The following is a 22,071-nucleotide window of genomic DNA, read 5'->3' as shown; positions in this document are numbered from 1 at the left end:
AGAACCAGGCATTAAGATGATTCCCCACTTATGAATGAGGAAATTGAGGTTTCAAATAGTTAAATGGAAAGCAGAGGTGGCAACCCCAGAGCCCACGCCCGCTCTCCAGTGAGCCCCATATTGGGGAGGCACATCGTACTCTTTGCTTCTGTAGGGGGTGGTTGTTGTCTGTCCTAATACACCAGGCTCATGTCCTTAAATTCAACTGTATTTTGGCTTTATCTCCCTAAATGAGTATATAAACAATACCAATGACTTATATCACCTCATGCCCTTTCTGTGAAGAGCTACAAAACATTTACAAAGCACAGGGATAAACAGAAGAGTCACACAGTTTGTTATGTGCTTATCTCTATAAAGTATGTATGTGCAGTCTTCTTTATTAGGTCCATTACAAAATAACTTTTCTGGAAAACATTTATATAGTGCTTACTTTGTGCTGGGCACTATTTGAAGCATTTTACTTTATGCTACCTAATACTAGATAAATAAATACTATTATTACTCCCATTCTGCAAATGCGGATACTGAGGCCACAGAGGTTAAATAACTTGTCCAGCCAAAAAGAAGTGGAGCTAAGATCTGAATCCAGGAGTAAGAGCACAGATTCTGTTACTACCACTTTCTGTTTCTATAATGTAGCTAAATTATTAAAATTATTCCTTGAGATTTCTTCATCTGTTGATAAATAGATGATAGATAGATAGATAACTGACAGCAAAAGGTAGACAGATGTAATATAATAATAGTACCTACATCAAAATTTGATTATAAGAAATAAATGGGCTAATATGTATATCACATTTATAACAGTGTCTGGCATATTATATAAGTGCTATATCAATATTTACTATTGTGATTTTTGTTTTGTTTTGTTTTGTTTTTTGTTTTTTTGAGACAGAGGCTCTGTCACCAGGCTGGAGTGCAGTGGTGCGATCTCGGCTCACTGAAACCTCCGCCTCCCAGATTCAAGCAATTCTCCTGCCTCAGCCTCCTGAGTAGCTGGTACTACAGGCATGCGCCATCACGCCCAGCTAATTTTTGTATTTTTAGTAGAGACAGGGTTTCACCATGTTGGCCAGGATGGTATCTATCTCTTGACCTCATGATCCACCTGCCTCAGACTGCCAAAGTGCTGGGATTACAGGCCTGAGCCATGGCACCCAGCCTATTGTTATTTTTATCACTAAGTACTGACAGAGCCCTGAGTGCCATCTAAGAAAGAACTGGAATTGTAAGTACACAGGAAATGCTCCCACTTATTTGATGCTAATTTGACCCGCTCTAGATAGACCTTGGAGCAAGACCAGCCTGCAGCAATACTGGGATGCCAGCAATTGGTCTGCAGGGATTTAGTTTCCTCCGCCCCTTTGAGAATATCCCTTGCTCCCTCTCTGAAAATAACATCCTCATGTTCTCTCCTTATACCCCTTTCAAACTAGTAGGAAAGGCTAGGAGATTAGTCTTTAAACTGTGGTATGAAGTATAAGACATCTGGACGTTTCCTACATCTATTAGGGTTCTTTCGACACAAGCAGCAGCAACCGGTTGCAGCTAACTCAAACAAATGCAACTTTTTCAGATGGCTATGTGAAGCTCCTAGAACCAAAGAGAAGCCTGAAAAGCCACACCTGGAAACAGGCAGGAGTCAGGGCCCTTCTGAGGAACCTGAAAGTTGAAATTACAGGAATAATCAATATAGTTAAAATGGTAATACAACTCAAAGCAATCTACAGATAGATTCAATGTTATTCCTATCAAACTATTAATGTCATTTTTAAAGAATTAGACAAAACTACTTTAAAATTCATATGGAACCAAAAAAAGAGCCTGAATAGCCAAAGCAATCCTAAGCAAAAAAAAAAAAAAAAGAAAAGAAAAGAAAAAAAAAATACCTAGAGGCATCACATTACTGACTTTAAGCTATACTACAAGGCTACAGTAACTAAAACAGCATGGTACTAGTATAAAAACAGACACATGGACCAATGGAAGAGAACAGAGAACGCAGAATTGAAGCCACATACCCACAACCATCTGATCTTCAACAAAGTCAACAAAAATAAGCCATGGGGAAAGGACTCCCTAATCAATAAATGGTGCTGAGATAACTGGCTAACCATATGTGGAAGAACAAATTTGAACCTCTACTTATAACCATGTACAAAAAATAACTCAAGATGGATTAAAGTCTTAAATGTAACACCTCAAACTATAAAAATCCTAGAAGAAAACATGGGTTTTCTTTCTAAAAAGCGTTTATTAAAGGAAATACCTTTCTCAACATCAGCCTTGGCAAAGAAGTTGTGGCTAAGTCCTCAACGTAATTTCAACAAAAATAATTGACTAGTGGGACCTAATTAAACTAAGGAGATTCTGCACAGTAAAAGAAACTATCAAAGAGTAAACAGACAGCCTACAGAATGGGAGAAAAAAATTGCAAATTATGCATCTGACAAAAGACTAACATCCAGAATCTATAAGGAATTTAAATCAACAACAAAGAACAAATAACCCCACTAACAGACACTTCTCAAAAGAAGACATATAAGTGGCCAACAAGCATATGAAGAAACGCTCATCATTACTCATGATCAGAGCAATGCTGGCAAGGTTGATGAGTAAAGGGAACATTTACACACTGTTGCTGGGAATTTAAGTTAGTTCAGTCATTGTGGAAAGCAGATTGGAGATTTCTCAAAGAACTTAAAACAGAACTACCATTCAACTCAGCAATATCATTACTGGTATATCCAAAGAAAATAAATCATTCTACCAAAAAGAAACATGCATTTGTATGTTCTTCATGGTCTAATCACAATAGCAAAGACATAGAATCAACCTAGTTGCCCATCAACAGTGGAATGGATAAAGAAAATGTGCTACATATACACCATGGAATATTATACAACCATAAAAAAGAACAAAATCATGTACTTTGCAGCAACATGAATGCAGCTAAAGGCCATTATCCTAAAAGAATTAACACAGAAATTGAAAATCAAATACCACATGTTCTCACTTATGTGAGTGGGAGCTAAATGTTGGGTAAAGATGGACATAAAGATAGGAACAATAAACAATGTGAACTACTGGTGGGGGAGGTAGCAAAGGGGGCAAGGGTTGAAAAACTACCTATTTGGTATTATGCTCACTACCTGGGTGACTGGTTCCATCATACCCCAAACCTCAGCATCAAGCAATATACCCATGTAAACAAAGCTGCACACATACTCCCTGAATCTGAAATAAAAGTTGAAAAAATGAAAAAAAGCAACTACAGGAATAATGTATAGAGGAAGAGATCTCTTCAGAGAGCCACCACAGGAAAGAACTCACTCTAGTGGTCTCTTCCATTCTCAGACAGTGTCAGACTGGCTCAGCCTACACCATCTGTCCACCCAATGGCTATACCGGGGCAGGGAGAAGAATCTGGCTGAAGGAACCTCTCGGGGGATCTTAACAGTTACTCACAAAGTCAATATTCAACAGTGCAGTATAATCACCCAAAGGGAATTAGGGAGACCCCAGGAAGATGAAACAGACATGTGGCCAAAAAGTCCACTCAACCTTTCCAGAATTCTTGATTCAAAAAAAAAAAAAAAAAAAAAAAAAAGAGTCTAAGGAATTTCAGCCATCAAGGAACAAAACCAATTAACTATCTGGGTGACAGAGGTCCCTCTCCAATGCCCCCAAAGTCACACCAGTACATAAGCCAGTGACATCATCTTGCTTCTACTTGCAATGCCCTTTCCCCCTCTGTGGATGGCGAGAGGGACTTTTCTAAACTGTTAAGTCACAGGCCATGCACAGTGGCTCACACCTGTAATCCCAGTACTTTAGTGGGGCTGAAGCAGAAGAATCATTGCTTGAGTCCAGGAGTTCAAGACCAGTCTGGACAACATAGCAAGATCCCATTTATACAAAAAAAATAAAAATAAAAAATGAGTCAGATGTGGTGGTACGAGGCTATAGTTCCAGCTATTCAAGAGACTGAGGTGGGAGGATCGCCTGAGCCCAGGAGTTGAAGGCTGTAGTGAACTATGATTGTGCCACTGCACTCCACTGGGCAACAGAGTGAGCCCATCTCTAAAAAATAAAAATAAATAAATAAAATTTAAAAATACATAGGTCAGAATATGCCAATACTCTATGTAAATCTTCAGTAGCTTCTAGCATCTTCAGGATGGAGTCTAAACTCTATCCTGTCTGTTTGGCCTCAGCATCCAACAATACACCTCATACCTCTGCCTTACTCCACCAAATTATCTACCATCCCCAGCTGCACCACACACTCTCCCTTCCAAACCTCGTCGAAGCTGTTCCCTCTGATTGGGGTGTCCTTTTCCCTTCTTTTCCAGTTAACTCCAGTTCTGTCTTCAAGAAATCAGTTCAAATGTCACCTCTTCCAGGAAACTTTCTCTCAATGTACTCCCTTCCTTCCCATATACACGCACCTTATGCTACACAGGCGCCTCACCTTTGTGCCTGCAGAACGGCATTTCTTAGCAATATCACTGACATAATGTGGCATCAGTGCCTGCTACACAGTAAACAAGTGGGAGATGTCCAAGGAAAGTTTAACTAAACGAACATTCTACTTAAAGGAAAAAACAAGGGTTTTCCTGCTCAAAAGGTTGTGGAGACGGCTGCTTGGGAGGTACCTTCTCACCATATTGGCTTTCCTAGGGGCTCCAGGACATGGCGATCACAATGTCTGACTAAGCTGTTGTTTTTCTATACCCCATCTGAGCACCTGACATATTGTAGCATTTCCAAAGGATTTTAGAAAAGTGTTTATAGATGCTAGAAGAAAAGAAGGTGGTTTTTGCCAAGCTATATAAGTCTTCAGCATATTTACAGCAAAACTCTCAGAGGGCCAAGTGTCTATTGCTGTAGTATGTTGCCAGAGTGACTATTTATTTCATGAGGTTAAAAAAAAAAGTTTTACTTAACTTTTTAAAAGATATAATAAACATGATGGTTTATATAGCATCTAGACCATTCTTTGGAAGGTAGTAAAAACAGGTTTATGCTTCACAAACATCCATATCCAGTCCCTGGAAACCATCCTGGGAGGATTTTTTAAATGCTTTGCCCAGAACTATCAATTATAACTAATCCTACACTTCATCAATATAAAAAAATTATAAAATAATGAGATCCCCAGGCAATGCAAGTCAAAAAAAGTTTTAAATTTGACTTATTAAAATGAATTATCACACCTATCCTTTCTCCAGCCCATTTTCTAAATACACCCAGCTCTCTGAGTTTCCAAGTTCTCCATATAAGAACGAACAAGGTAGAATTGAGCTGAGGAAGAAAAGGAGGTCCTTGGAAGAACACCCACACCCTAAGGCAAGCCCAGCAGTGACATTAGCCGGCTCAGGGCCAAGCCTCAGGAGGTGGTTGTAGGCGTCATCTCTGAACAGGTGCAGGCTTTCCTTCTGCCATGTAGAAAGTTCTCACTCCACAGCAAATACAAATGCACGCTTGGAAAAAACAAACCCCAGGCAATCTGGAGTAAAACGTGGCTTTCTTTACCTGATGTTCACAATCAAAGTTTCTGTGAGTTTCCTACCGAAGTCAGTTTAACAAGGGAAATTTGAAATAGTTTCACACTCAATCTATTGGGTGGTATCTGAAGAAGGTCACAGTAGAATGGCATGAACAGGGTTTATGGAGGGCTGTTATTGTCTGTTACATAAAAAAACATAATGTGCTCTTTTGTGGTCTGTCTACTTATATCAAATTAGCTAAGCAGTCCACATTAGTGAGCAGTGCCTCCTAATGGAGACACTAGGGTGTGTGTTTGTATGGATGGGTATGTGGTGCAAGTGTGTGGCCCCCTTCCCAGGAGAGAAAACTCATCTCCTCCCTTCTACATCATACAGTGCTCGGGTCCTAGTACTCAAAACCATATCACTGTGCACTCATTAGGGCTTACATCTGCTTTGGTGGGGCAGTCTGAAACCTAATCCTAGTATCTAATGATGTCTGCATGGAAATTGTTTCTGAGTTGCTCACATAACTTATAAATGAAGGATTGTAAAACGGCTTGCTTATGTATTCTTACCTCCACTGATGTGAGTTATAGGGATGACTGGTAAAAAGCAACTAAAAGCAAATCTACTGGAATTCAGGGCCACATTAAACTGTCCGTCCTGTAATCTGTACTTCAAACCCCCATATAAAAAAAAAAAAGACCCCTAGGATCATGGCAGAGGGGAGGCAGGACTAGACTGCAGCTCCGTACAGCATGCAGAGGCTTGCATTGTGAATTTTATCTTCAGATTGGCTGCAAGAACAAACCAGCAATACCGAGAGGACCATAGACCCTCTGAAGGAAGCAGACTGCTCCTGCAGGACCCAGGAGACCCGCAAATACTGTGAGTGCCCCAACTGCGGAAGTGGGAAAGGCAGACACTTCTCCCCCAGATACACACCCCCAGTGGAGAAGCTGAAGGTCTGTTTGCAGGAGAAGTTTCCAACTGTACCTGGAACTGAGTCAAGTTAGAGAGCCAAGCAAAATACAGAGGAAGCAGCAGAAAGGCCCTGGGAGCTCACTGGGTCCCCTAGCAGCCCATTCCTGTCTGGCACCACGGGGACCATCGTGAGGGTGACCAGAGGTGCAGCGGGTAAAACTCAACAAGGAGAAGGAATTCTCTAGGCAAAGTTTGTAAGAATTTGAACAGGGTGAGAAGTCCCCTGGCCAGAACTCAGGAAAGGGTGCGGATCTGGCATGCAGACTTCACGGGCCGGGCCAGGAAGAACTAAAGCCCCTTCTTTCTCAGCTGGGAGGCAGATAGCCTCAGGTAAGTTTCTAAGACCCTCTCACCCTCCACCTGGAAATAGACTCCGGGCTGTAGGATGGGACACGGTGGGAGTGGGACCAGCCCTTTGGTTTGCCTGGGAACTGGGTGAGGCCTGTGACTGCCAGCTTTCCCCCACTTAACTGAAAACCTGCATGACTCAGCAGAGGTAGCCATAACCCTCCTAGGCACACATCTCCAGTGACCTGGGAATCTCACCTCCATCCCCCTCAGCAGCCACAGCAAGACCCACCCAAGGAGAGTCTGAGCTCAGACACGTGTGCCTAGCCCCATCCCCACCTGATGGTCCTTCCCTAGCCACCTTGGTAACTGAAGATAAAGGGCATATAATCTTGAGAGTTCTAGGGCCCCACCCACTGCTGGTTCCTCCCCATACTAGCACAGCTGAAAGTGCCACCTCCTGGCAGGGGGCCAACCAGCACAAAAATAGAGCATTAAACTACCAAAGCTAAGGATCCTCATGGAGTCCACTGCACCCTCTGCTACCTCCACCGGAACAGGCACTGATATCCACGGCTGAGAGACCATAGACAGTTCACATCACAGGACTCTGTGCAGGTAACCCCCAGGACCAGCCCAGAGCCAGGCAGACTCGCTGGGTGGCTAGACCCAGAAAAGAGACAACAATCACTGCAGTTCGGCTCACAGGAAGCCACATTCATAGGAAAAGGGGGAAAGTACTACATCAAGGGAACACCCCATGGGACAAAAGAATCTGCACAACAGCCTTCAGCCCTAGACCCTCCCTGACAGAGCCTACCCAAATGAGAAGGAACCAGAAAATCAACTCTGGTAATATGACAAAACAAGGCTCTTCAACACACCCAAGCAAATCACACTAGTTCACCAGCAATGGATCCAAACCAAGACGAAATCCCTGATTTACCTGAAAAAGAATTTGGGAGGTTAGTTATTAAGCTAAACAGGGAGGGACCAGAGAAAGGTGAAGCCCAATGCAAGGAGATCCACAAAAATGATACAATAAATGAAGGAAGAAATATTCAAGGAAATAGATAGCTTAAAAAGAAAACAATAAAAATTTCAGGAAACTTCAGACCCACTTTTAGAAATGTGAAATGCTCTGGAAAGTCTCAGCAATAGAATTGAACAAGCAGAAGAAAGAAATTCAGAGCTTGAAGACAAGGTCTTCGAATTAACCCATCCAACAAAGACAAAGAAAAAAGAATAAGAAAATATGAACAAAACCTCAAAAAAGTATAGGATTATGTTACATGACCAAACCCAAGAATAATCAGTGTTCCTGAGGAAGAAGAGAATTCTAAAAGCTTGGAAAATATATTTGGGGGAATAATCAAGGAAAACTTCCCCGGTGGTGCTAGAGACCTAGACATCCAAATCCAAGAAGCACAAAGAACACCTGGGAAGTTCATCACAAAAAGATCTTCACCTAGGCACATTGTCATCAGGTTACCCAAAGCTGAGACAAAGGAAATAATTTTAAGAGCTGTGAGACAGAAGCACCAGGTAACCCATAAAGGAAAACCTATCAGATTAACAACAGATTTCTCAGCAGAAACCCTACAAGCTAGAAGGGACTAGGGCCTTATCTTCAGTCTCCTCAAACAAAACAATTATCAGCCAAGAATTCTGTATCCAGCAAAACTAAGCATCATATACGAAGAAAAGATACAGTCTTTTTAGGCAAACAAATGCTGAGAGAATTAGCCATTACCAAGCCACCACCACAAGAACTGCTAAAAGGAGCTCTAAATCTTGAAACAAATCCTGGAAACACATCAAAACAGAACCTCTCTTTTTTTTTTTTTTTTTTTTTTTTTTTGAGACGGAGTCTCGCTCAGTTGCCCAGGCTGGAGTTCAGTGGCGCAATCTGGGCTCACTGCAAGCTCCGCCTCCCAGGTTCACACCATTCTCCTGCCTCAGCCTCCCGAGTAGCTGGGACTACAGGTGCCCGCCACCACGCCCGGCTAATTTTTTGTATTTTTAGTAGAGACAAGGTTTCACGGTGTTAGCCAGGATGTTCTTGATCTCCTGACCTCGTGATCCGTCCGTCTCGGCCTCCCAAAGTGCTGGGATTACAGGTGTGAGCCACCGTGCCCGGCAAAACAGAACCTTTTTAAAGCAAAAATCACACAGGACCTATAAAGCAAAAATACAACTTTAAAAGCAAAAACAAACAAAAACACAAACTACACAGGCAACAAAGAGCGCGATGAATGCAATGGTATCTCACATTTCAATACTAACATTGAATGTAAATGACCTAAACGCTCCACTTAAAAGATACAGAACTACAGACAGGATAACAATTCACCAACTATCTGCTGCTTTCAGGAGACTCACCTAACACATAAGGAATCACAGAAACTTAAAGTAAAGGGGTGGAAAAAGGCATTACATGCAAATGGACACCAAAAGTGAGCAGGGGTAGCTATTCTTATATCAGACAAAACAAACTTTAAAGCAACAGTGGTTAAAAGAGACAAAGAGGGACATTATGTAATGGTAAAAGGCCTTGTCCAACAGGAAAATATCACAATCCTAAACATACGCACCTAACACTGGAGCATCCAAATTTATAAAACAATTACTAACAGACCTAAGAAATGAGATAGACAGCAACACAATAATATCACGGGACTTCAATACTCCACTGACAACACTAGACAGGTCATCAAGACAGAAAGTCAACAGAGAAACAATGGATTTAAACTATACCTTGGAACAAATGGACTTAACAGATATATACAGAACATTTCATCCAACAACCAAAGAATACACACCCTATTCAACAAATGGAACTTTCTCCAAAATAGACCATATCATAGGCCATAAAATGAGCCTCAATAAGTTTAAGAAAATTGAAATTATATGAAGCACTCTCTCAGACCACAGTGGAATTAAACTGGAAATAACTCTAAAAGGAACCTTCAAAACCATGCAAATACATGGAAATTAAATAACTTGCTCTGAAATGAGCATTGGGTCAAAAATGAAATCAAGATGGAAACTTAAAAATTCTCTGAACTGAATGATAATGATGACACAAACTATCAGAACCTCTGGGATATAGCAAAGGCAGTGTTAAGAGGAAAGTTCATAGCCCTAAATGCCTACCTCAAAAAGTCTGAAAGAGCACAAACAGACAATCTAAAGTCACACCTCAAAGAACTAGAGAATCTAGAACAAACTAAACCCAACCCCAGCAGAAGAAAGGAAATAACCAAGATCAGAGTAGAACTAAATGAAATTGAAAGAAACAAAAAAAAATTACAAAAGATAAATGAAACAAAAAGCGGGTTCTTTGAAAAGATAAATAGAATTGATAGACCATTAGCAAGATTAACCAAGAAAAGAAGAGAGAAAATCCAAATAACCTCACTAAGAAACGAAACAGGAGATACTACAACTGACAGCACTGAAATACAAAAGATCATTCAGGGCTACTATGAATACCTTTATGCACATAAACTAGAAAACATAGAAGAGATAGATAAATTCCTGGAAAAATACAATCTTCCTGGCTTAAATCAGAAAGAATTAGATACCCTGAACAGACCAATAACAAGCAGTGAGATTGAAATGGTAATTTTTAAATTGCCAAAAAAAAAAAAAAAAAAAAAGGCCAGGACCATCTGGATTCACAGCAAAATTCTACCAGACATTCAAAGAACTGGTACCAATCTTTTTGACACTATTCCACAAGACAGAGAAAGGAGGAATCCTCCCTAATTCATTCTATGAAGCTAGGATCACCCAAAACCAGGAAAGGACATAACCAAAAAAGAAAACTTTAGACCGATATCCTTCATGAACATAGATGCTAAAATCCTTAACAAAATACTAGCTAACCAAATCCAACAACATATCAAAAAGATAATCTACCATGATCAACTGGATTTCATACCAGGGATGCCAGGATGGTTTAACATACACAAGTCAATAAATGAGATACACCACGTAAACAAAATTAAAAAACAAAAATCACATGATCATCTCAATAGATGCAGAAAAAGCATTAGACAAAATCCAGCATCCTTTATGATTAAAACTATCAGCAAAATCGGCATATAAGGGACATATCTTAATGTAATAAAAGCCATCTATGACAAAACCACAGCCAACATAATACTGAATGGGGAAAAGTTGAAAGCATTCCCCCTGAGAACGGGAATAAGACAAGGATGCCTACTGCCACCACTCCTCTTCAACATAGTACCTGAAGTCCTAGCTAGAGCAATCAGACAAGAGAAAGAAATAAAGGGCATCCAAATTGGTAAGAAGGAAGTCAAACTGTCGCTGTTTACTGGTGATATGATCACTTACCTGGAAAACTCTAAGGACTCCTCCAGAAAGTTCCTAGAGCTGATAAAAGAATTCAACAAAGTTTCTGGATACAAGATTAACGTACACAAATCAGTAGCTCTTCTATACACCAACAGCGACCAAGTAGAGAATCAAATCAAGAACTTAACCCCTTTTACAATAGCTGCAAAAATAAAATAAAATACTTAGGAATATACCTAACAAAGGAGTCAAAACACCTCTACAAGGAAAACTACAAAACACTGCTGAAAGGAATCATAGATGAGACAAACAAATGGAAACACATCTCATGCTCATGGATGGGTAGAATCAATATTGTGAAAATGACCATACTGCCAAAGGCAATCTACAAATTCAATGCAATCCCCATCAAAATACCACCATTATTCTTCACAGAATTAGAAAAAACAATTCTAAAATTCATATGGAATCAAAAAAGAGCCCACATAACCAAATCAAGACTAAGCAAAAAGAACAAATCTGGAGGCATCACACTACCTGATTTCAAACTACACTGTAAGGCCACAGTCACCAAAACAGCATGGTACTGGTATAAAAATAGGCACATAGACCAATGGAACAGAATAGAGAACCCAGAAATAAACCCAAATACTTACAGCCAACTCATCTTTAACAAAGCAAACAAAAACATAAAGTGAGGAAAGAACACCCTTTTCAACAAATGGTGCTGGGATAATTGGCTAGCCACCTGTAGGAGAATGAAATTGGATGCTCATCTCTCACCTTATACAAAAATCAACAAGATGGATTAAGGACTTAAACCTAAGACCTGAAACTATAAAAATTCTAGAAGATAGCACTGGAACAATAACAAAAATTCTAGAAGATAACATTGGAAAAACCCTTCTAGATACTGGCTTAGGCAAGGATTTCATGACCAAGAACCCAAAAGCAAATGCAATAAAAATGAAGATAAACAGCTGGGACCTAATTAAACTAAAGAGCTTTTGCATGGCAAAAGGAATAGTCAGCAGAGTAAACAGACAACCCACAGAATGGGAGAAAATCTTCACAATCTATATATCTGACAAAGGACTAATATCTAGAATCCATGACAAAAACGAACTCAAACAAATCAGTACAAAAAAAAAAATCCCATCAAAAAGTGTGCTAAGGACATAAATAGACAATTCTCAAAAGAAGATATACAAATGGCCAACAAACATATGAAAAAATGCTCAACATCACTAATGATCAGGAATACTCCTGCAAGAATGGCCATAATCGAAAAACCAAAAAACAGTAGATGTTGGAGTGGATGTGGTGAACAGGGGCACTTCTATACTGCTAGTGGGAATGTAAACTAGTGCAACCACTATGGAAAACAGTGTGGAGATTCCTTAAAGAACTAAAAGTAGAACTACCATTTGATCCAGCAATCTCACTACTAGGGTATCTACCCAGAGGAAAAGAAGTCATTATTCGAAAAAGATAAATGCATACACGTTTATAGCAGCATAATTCACAATTGCAAAATCATGGAACCAACCCAAATGCCCATCAATCAATGAGTGGATAAAGAAACTGTGATATATACAGATATAGATAGATACATACATAGAGAGAGAGAGAGAGAGAGAGAGATGAGATGATAGAATACAATGCAGTCATAAAAAGGAATGAATTAACAGTATCTACGGTGACCTGAATGAGATTGGAGACTATTTTCTAAGTGAAGTAACTCAGGAATGGAAAATCAAATATCGTATGTTCTCACTGATATGTGGGAGCTAAGTTATGAGGATGCAAAGACATAAGAATGATACAATGGACTTTGGGGACTCAGGGGGAAGAGTGGGAGTGGGGTGAGGGATTAAAAGAGTACAAATAATGTGCAGTGTATACTGTTTGGGTGATATGTGCACCAAAATCTCACAAATTACCACTAAAGAACTTACTCATGTAACCAAACACCACCTGTACCCAAATAACTTATGGAAAAATAAAAACAATAATAATAATAAAAGAAGAGAAAAAATAATAAAATAAAAATTACATGAGAAGGCAACGTGTGCTGCTTTAAATCTAGAGAGATTGGGAGAAGAAAATTCAGTGCTCATCACCAAAAAGATGCACAATGCTGACATTCAATTTCTAATTACATCAAGAAGTCTGGGGAACCTGCTTAAAAAACAAAGTTCTCAGGTTTTGCATAAACTTTGACAAGACTCCTAAGTTCACATCTCAAAAGAGCCTACTTTATAGGAATTGTGGTTTAAGGAGAAGATAAGAGGGCATGAGAACACCGATACCTTTTTACACTGTGGCAAGGGTGGGTGGGTGGGTGGGTGGATGGATGGATGGATGGATGGATGGATGGACATTTAAATGGGTGGGTGGAAGAATGGGATGGATGGATGGACATTCAAATGGGTGGGTGGAAGAATGGGATGGATGGATGGATGGATGGATGGATGGATGGATGGATGGATGGATAGATGGATGGGACACACAGATGAACACTGCCATACATGGTATTTTCTTTTTATCCTTTTATCCCAGAGGAGACAAGCTTTGTCATGGAGGCTCAGGCCTGAGCCTCAGGGCTGAATCTCATCTTCGTAACATCTAAGCACCAAGGGAAAGAAGACTGGGGTCTTATGTCAGTGGCCGCATGAAGGTACCACACTTAGAAAACTCAGATCTTAAAAACCCCCCCAAAAAAAACACTGCCAAGAAGTGTTTTGTCTTTGAACTCAAAGACAAGAATAATGAAATGCTTTTGCCACAACATCTCCGCTCAATCCAAATCTACAAACAACAGTCTTTAACCATGAAGTTCTCCCATCTCTTTGGCCAATTACATTTTTATCTTAAGTAAATCATAGGAAATGCTTTTCAGTTCACCATGGCATGTCCATCAGGGCTTAGGAAAGCCAGTCCAGCCCATAGTGGAATAAAAGCAAAAAATATATAAGCATGTTGAAGCCCCAAATTTAGTCTACTGGCATTCTTTTGTCTCAATACACTAATTATTTGCCAGGATTTAAGCCAGCATTCCTAAAGTCCAGAGGCAGCAAATGACTTGACTGATCTTTGGAGTAACTTTCTGTTCTATGGTCCTATTTATACTCTTATTCCCTACAACTAGAAATTCATCACTGGATACTCTACCCTTCTTCAATGCCCCATCAGGCTATCTGTGATGGCCATTATTGATGTTTAGGCCAGTATATTCTGTTAAATGTGATGTGATGGTTAATTTTATGTGTTAACTTGGCTGGGTCACAGGGTGCCCAGATATTTGGTCAAACATTATTCTGAGTGTTTCTCTGAGGGTATTTTGGAAGACACTGGCATATAAATTGGTAGGCCTTGAGTAAAGCAGATTGCCTTCTATAATGCTGGCGGGCTTCATCAAATCAGCTGAAAGCCTGAACAGAACAAAAAGTCTGGCCTCCCTCAAACAGGAAAGAATTTTCCAGCAGCCTGCCTTCGGACTTCATTGTAACATCAGCTCTTCCAGGCTGTAGAGCAACTGCCTCCAAATTTGAAATAGAGTGTTGGCTCCCCTGGGTTTCCAGCCTGCTGGCCCATCCTGCAAATTTTGGACTTGCCAGTCTCCAAAATTGTGTGAACCAATTTCTTATAATAAATCTCTTTCTACACGTATGCACATCCTATTTGTTCTGCTTGTCTAGAAAACCCTAACACAAATGGGTTCTCAGAAAACAGACCAGATTTACCTCTCTTATCTTTTTAACAGATATCCATGCGTCCAGAGGAAGTGTCTCATGCAATGAAGAAAACCAGGTAACGAGGAGTCCCAGTGAAACACAAAAAGTGGCTCATAACCATGCCCAGGGCTCTCCATCAGTCCTTATCCCATCTACATTGTAAAGGTTACTGTCTCCTCACAGTAAACTGTCTCCAGACTTTATTATTAGTGTCTCTTCATTTAAGCTAATTTGAAAGCAGCTTATCCATGATCAACAGTGAGCAAATGCTTAGAATCCCACCACAAATGTTCCTACATCCCCATTCATCATTCTGCTAATTCAATTTATAAAAAATAATCCAAATTAACACATATAAATAATGTTATTAAAGACCATTGCAGGAAGATTGCATTTTTAAAAGAAATTATAAAATCACCAGGCAGTGAGAAAAAAAAAAAAAAAAAACAGGGAAGGACAAGTGATATGCTCAGTTACCCAGATTTGGGGACAGAACCAAAGCTAGGATTCAAATATCTAATCTTCTAGAAGTACTCAAAGTGGTATGCTTAAAGTTACCTAGATTTTGAGATAGAGCCAGAGATAGGATTCAAATGTCTAATCTTCTAGAAGTGCTATGTAACTACATACAGAGGTATATATGTGTTAATTTACCAAGGAGCTGGACTCACATCCCTAACCTCAGAAAAGGTTGCCTTCCACATAGACACAAACCTGCCCCCACACCCATCCTGTGTCTCTGCTCCCTTTCACAACCACGCTATATGTGTATGGTCTGCACTTCCTCACCTCCATTCACCTTTCAAGCCAGTCCAATCTCACTTGAGGTCCCACTTCTGCAACACACCTCCAAAAGAGGCTTCTGCTTCCCATGCTTGCACCTCTCCAGTCTGTTCTTCTATCTGTTCTTCACAGCCTTCCCAGGCAATCTTGTATAAATTTAAATTGGCTCGTGACACTCACCTTCTGCAAATCCATTTTTCACAGCCCTCAGAATAAACCATAAGACCTTGAACTTGACCTAAAGGGCACAGCTTGATCTGACCCCGGCTGGCCCTCTTCTACAACTTCCTCCCAGCTGTCCCCACCCTTGTTCTCCTGAAGTTCCTGAATAGAACAAAAAGAGGTTCAGTGCTCATTCCTGCCTTAGAATCCTCAGCCTGGAATTCTCTTTCTCCCACTCTTCACTTAATGGACTCCTTTCATCACTCAAAATGAAATGTCTCCTCTTTAGAAAGGTCTTTCCTGACCCTCTCATCTAAACTAGTGACTCCCTACCTTGTTATTCTCTCCCATGAAGTCCTTTAGAGCACTTACCACCACTTAAATTTTGCGTTGGTTTGTTTAATGTCTGTCTCCTCCTACTTCTCACCCCACCCCACCCCACCCCGGTTTCCTTTACCACAGTATACCCCGCACCTAGCATAGTACATAACATCATGTAAGTACTCAAATACTTGTTGAATGAATGTATGTACAGATTTGAATATATAATGAGAATGTATATATGTGACTATGTAAGTTAATCATTATGTCACCTTTGGTAAGCATCTGGTAAGTGCTCGGATGACTGATTGGTAGGACAGTCAGCAAGATACTTCATTCATTTGGGACTTCACCAAACTCACTGAAGCTGGCTGCTGCCAACATTAACTGCTTAACTGTAACATTATTGGCTAAAAGGATCTGGAGTCTCCAGATCCTTATGCCTTTATCATTCAATACTTGTGCAACTGAAAACAATATTTATACAGTATCTCCTCAAAGCAAATCATAGTGCAGGGCTGTGTGGGATTCCAAAGAGAATGAGAACTCTTGCCCACAAGAAAAATACCACAACCTAGTCTAGTAACTATTTTTAGCTTATTAAAGAGTTTACTTTTATAATGTGCAGATTTTGATCCTCTTAACAACTATGAAAAAAAGTATAATGTGCAGGTATGCTAAAAAGTTTCAAAAGATGATCTAGAGAAATGATAAAGAAAAACAGGGATGAAAATTCTAAATCAGCTTCTACACTTTATTGTACATTTTAAGCCTTGTTATTATGTTCATGATAATTGACTATTCACTCCAGGCTTCACCAAACAGCAGGCCCCTGAAAAAATAAAACAACACTCTCCTCTTTCTCCTCCTCCCCAGCTTGTACTTACTCCCCATCCCCTGCCTCCACTAAGCACCCAGGGTAGTCCAGACCGGTAAGCAAAGGCCAGGTCCAGGATGAAATTCAAACTCAGTCCCCCACTCCCCAAGGACTCTGGATAACTCGCTGTCCTCCTGTTCTGCTCCCTAGCTCTATACAGAAGCAAGGCAGAAAGATGCTGGACTTCAAGTCAGATGATCCCTGACTGTGTCCAAGTTCAAGGCTCACTTTGCCTTAATTTCTTCATCAGCAATATGGGCTTCCTAACTTCCATCCTGCCTATAGCTTATAACTCTCAGTTGCTCTGAGGACTAGTTCCTACAAACCACAGTATGTTGTACAAATGTGACCGAGTCATTGTGATTTTTATCAGGACTTAAGTATTTAGTATCTTGTATTGTTCTATCCTGTCTCATTGATCTGGAGTCTCCAGATCCATTACAAATTCAAGCTCAAAGACCACGTCATAGATTCTACCTACCTTCATTGCCTGTAGTACTGGGCACTTAGCACCCATACAATAAGTACTTGTGAATTGGTCACTGGTTGATTTACCTGACAAAAGTGAGTCATAGTGCAAAGTGTTCTGTGATTTTTCTGAATTTCTTACATTGATCAACATATTTTCTGAAAATCACCATAATGTTTCCCTGGCTCATGATCTTTATGGTTTATCTTCCTTTTTTCCTAACCAGCTGGGTAGAATTTCACTGAAAAGCAGACTATTTTGTCAAAGGCAAAAATAATATTTTGCTAATGCAGTCTTTAAGGTTCCTTTTAAGGCTGAGACATGGGACCCAAAAGTCACTTGATAACTGCAAGCCCCCTCTGTCACTGTTCAACAAACGCAGTCTGAGATCCCACTAAGCACAGGGTACAGTGTTGGAACTGTAGCAATAAATGAGGAAGACTGAATCTCACAGTGGCTCTGCAGTCAGACTGCCAGGGATAGAATCCTAGCTTCACCTTTTCCGGGCTGGGTGACCTTGTACAAGTTTCTCAGTTTGTCTCTCTCTCCTCCTCTAAAATAGGGTAATAATAGAACCTATCATCCTAAGATTGTCATCAGGATGAAACGAGTTAATACATGTAAAAGTTTTCAGCTTTTAGTGCCTAGTACATGGTAACAATAAATATTAGAGATCTAGATCAATGTAGCTAAACAGACCAAGACCCAGATTAACAAAATAACACATCAAGTCAAGGAGCCTTAAAGAAATACATATCAGAGCTGTAAACCAGGTCCCCACATCCTATTCTCTTCTCTATGATGTTTCTTTGTGGGTATTTCACACAGGTGGCACTCTGGAAGATCCACTTTCCTGACACCTGATAAACAGAGTCAGTAAACACACCCACCTTCTCCTCTGCTTCAACCTAATCTGCAGAGCCAACCTTCCTGCTAGTGAGACTTCAGGCCCGCCATTTCCCATTGGCCTCCTATCTGACTCAACATGCACCTGGGGGGTTCCATCTACTGCTGGCTCCCACAGCAATACTGCAGTGAAGAAAGCAAGCATCACATCCTCATGCAGTTCTTATGAGAATTAAATGAGATAATGCCTGGAAAAGTGCCTAGCAGAGTATCTGACATATAGTATGCAGCCAATAAATGTTATCTACTAAAAAATAGAAGAAGGAAAAGAAGGAGCAAAACTCTGTGGTGCCTACTGTCTCAAAGCTGACACACATTCCAACAGCAAATGCCAGACACAGGGCAGATTGAGATGGGTGGTAGAACAGAGGGATGCACGTCTGTGAAGAATTACAGTGAAGGGCAAAACCCACTGAAGACAGGAGGGAGCTGCAGTTCCCACTCTTCCCCTTCCTTCTTAAAAGAAGACGAGGATACTGTTGGTGCTTTGCTGGCAAACTCAAGCTCCAGAGCTTTGGGGTTTTAATAATATTTCAGAACAGAACAAAGACTGATTCTGACCTCCCAATTTGCCCTCATACGCTTGACCAGCAAAACCTTAGCGTAGCTGCATTCATCAGTGGCTCTATTCAGGCAATAATGGCTCAGACAAAAGATTCAATTAAAACAGATTCCACAAGTCTCCTTAGTATATTCACAACATGCTTTGGATTCAGAGTTCTATGGCACTTCCATATAACCTTCTCCGTGTCCCAATATTGACAATTCCTAGTTCGGAAATGACAAACATAATATTAGAACAAGAGAAGAAGGGAAGCTGGTGAGAAAGAAAGAACAGACTAGACTGGGTGCAGAAATCATATCATCCATTTGCTGTCTGTTCCCGAGTGCATCCTGGGGCCTGGCCCATGGCAAGCTGGTTGGAAATGCATACTGAACGAGTCAATCTCCTCAAGAAGGTCACAACCCAGGTAAGAAGTGGAGTCTACACATTACACCAAGTTCAGATAGAGAATCAAAGCCACCTCTTCGGCTCCAGATACGCAGGGAGGACAAAGCATGAGAGCATATGCCTTCAGCAAGGAGACAGGTGCGTGCTTCCTGTTTACCTGGGCAGATATTTGCAAATAGTCTAAGAAGGGGGGCAACTAGGAGTGACTTACACAGTTCTAAGTGAATGGTTATGCAAACTGCTTGAGCAAATACAGGGAAAGAAACAAGAAAGGCTTCTGAACTGGTTTTCCTCATCTGCCTCAGTATTTTCAGAAGGTAGGGTGAAAGACAAAAAACCCGAAGGCTCCGGGCCAACCGCAAAGCTACTCTCCAGGAGGAACGTAAGGAACACCTACCGCCCCTCCCCCCACTTCGCGCCTTGGCACCAAACCAGGGCCCCTGGGTCATTTTGGCAGGTGGAGGTAGCGCTTTGCTGCCCTCGGCCCCTGCCGCGGGCCACCCGAGTGAAGCTTTCGGCTCGGTCTCCCCAGACAAAACCAGGGGAGACATCAAGGATGCAAAAGGTGCTCCTTTCTCCAAATGAACAGAAGGGACAGAGCGGGGTGGGGGGTGCAGGACAAGCCCTGCAATGCGAAAGGCGCCCAGCCAGGCTCGCCGCGGCCCCTGCCGGCAAGGCTGGCTCGCTTGCTAGCCAAGGTGCCTCAGGAGGTCGGGCAGCCACCCAGAAGGGCGCGGAAAAGAGGAGTTCCTGACCCCGGGGCACCCATCCCCACCACTGCCACTGACCCAAACGCGGAGTCCGCAAGTGACTCCACACCTGTGCTGCAAGCCCCACGCCATCCCCACCCCAGGGCGCAGGGCTGCACAAGAGCAAGAACCCTGGGTTCACTCTTCCCTGCAACTGTCGCGGGGCGCCTAGCACAGCTGCAGGGCAAAGGGGAGGGGAGGAATGACAAAGAAGGCGGAGCAGACGGCCCGGGAAGCATTTACAAGAGCCAGGAAAGCGCCTCCTCTCGAGGAAGGGCAGGAACGGCTTCCCGGCCAAGGAAACGCCCCGGGGATACCCCTGCGCGAGGTGCCGCCTTTCTCAGGCTCATTGATACTCCCGCCTCCAGCTGGTCCTCCCCCATGGCCATAGCCCACCCCACTCCCCGAAAGCTGATCCTAAATACCTTCCCCGAGGCTTTCAAAGGAACCCAGGCACCGGTTCAGCAGCCCGCAGCTCACGCAACAGGCGGAGCCTTGGGGCTCCAGCGACGGCGGGCTCTGGGCACCAGAGCATGCGGACGCCGCAAGCCAGGCGCCCAGAAGCACAGAAAGTGCCCTGCGGCTGTAGACCCTCGGGGTCGTGCACCCGCGACCTGGACCACAGGGGACTGTGGCAGCAAAAGGTGGGGGAAGGCGCGGTAAAGTTGCAGGGTCGCCCGGAGAAGTCCCCGGAGCGCGCAGTGAGGTGGGGACGCCAGCCAGGTACCTGCAGGAGTCCGGGCGCATCCGGCTCGCTCAGCTCTGCGACGCCGTCCGCCAGCGCTGCAGGGATCAGGCCTCGCGGCGCAGCCCCGCGCCTGCCGCCGCGGCGGCGAGGAGAGCCGGGCGGCCCGCGTCGGCCGGTCTGTCCGTCGGTCCCGCCCAGCTGGAGCGAGGCTCCCGGGAGCTGCGGGCGGGGCGGGGCGGGGCCCGCCGCTCGGCCGCCGCCCCATTGGTCGCAGCTCCGCCAGCCCCTCGTTTCGGGCCCGCAGCCGGGCGCCCCTGGCCGAGGGCGCGGGCGGCTGAGGACTGCCAGGCTCCGACCGCTAGACAGGCGGACAGACTGATGGACCCAGACACTGCCCTGCAGGCAGCGCGCCCCCGCCCATGCCCAAGTGCAGAGTCACCCCGGAGTGGCCGGCGCTGTCCGGTTGGGAGCCGGAGCGCGTCCCGCACCTCCCACCTGCGCTCCCTCCTGGGCCGGAAGCGCTGAAAAAAGATGACCTCCCCCGCGGCCCCGGCGGTTGGGGCAACCGCCTCTCTAAAGTCGCGGCCCCAGCGACACTTTGCTAATTTGCCTGGATTTCCTCAGGAAGTCGCGAGGCCCAAACTTGTTTTAAAACAAAGTGCGAAGGAGAATACATACAGCTCCAGTTCCTGCCAATGTTTGCTACCGGTCCCGCTGCCTGAAGACACAGGCACAGTGCAGAACAAGATGCTCTGTCTCATTCCGCGACTCACCGAGTCAGAAGAGGTGCCTGGACATTTCCACCAAGCAGATGCGCCTCATTTGTAGAAGAGGAACCAGTCGGGTCCCCTTTCCGAAGGACGAATGGAAGAGGGAGTCAGGGGACGTTGCCTTCAGCCGACGTTGAGGAACAAACCACGACCTCGGCGAGGACAGCGTGTGGTCCAGAAGGCATCGCTGGCCTCGCTGCACTGAGCAAGAGCGCTCAATCAACAGCCAGGAGAAATGGGACGCTTCGGGACCCACCCCCGCGCTCCCCCTCCCGCCCCCAAACTGCAGATTTTTAAGTTGTGCAGACGTGCAATAATTCCTTGGAGCCAGCTGCTCCAAGCTAAGGCTCCCAGTGTTCCCTGGGTTCCCACCCGCAGCATGCGCCCTGCCAGCTGCCCCCAAGCCAGCACCCGCTGACCACTCACCTCAGGCAAGCACCTAGAGAGACGACGCAGATTCAAGCTCCAGGCCTTGAGCCAAGCGCTGAAGAGGGAATGGGGGCAAAGAGGTGGCAGAAAACACTTTCCTGAACTTATTGAATACCCTATGTTATCTGT

General features: G+C 43.2%; 1 protein-coding gene across 1 annotated transcript in view; it reads right to left on the bottom strand.

Annotated features, from left to right (window-relative positions):
• The window catches only part of KCNS3 (potassium voltage-gated channel modifier subfamily S member 3), a 48,166-nt gene extending 27,244 nt beyond the window's left edge, over positions 1-20,922 (bottom strand). Inside the window, exon 1 of the mRNA XM_007971390.3 lies at positions 20,783-20,922. The gene's annotated coding sequence lies outside the window, so the exon portion shown is untranslated. The remainder of the gene's footprint in view (positions 1-20,782) is intronic.
• Positions 20,923-22,071: the final 1,149 nt, after the last annotated feature.

This window comes from Chlorocebus sabaeus, chromosome 14 (genome assembly GCF_047675955.1).
Source record: "Chlorocebus sabaeus isolate Y175 chromosome 14, mChlSab1.0.hap1, whole genome shotgun sequence".
Lineage (NCBI taxonomy): Eukaryota > Metazoa > Chordata > Mammalia > Primates > Cercopithecidae > Chlorocebus > Chlorocebus sabaeus.
The sequence above is the reverse complement of the archived record's forward strand: the minus strand, read 5'-3'. Positions and strand labels throughout refer to the sequence as shown.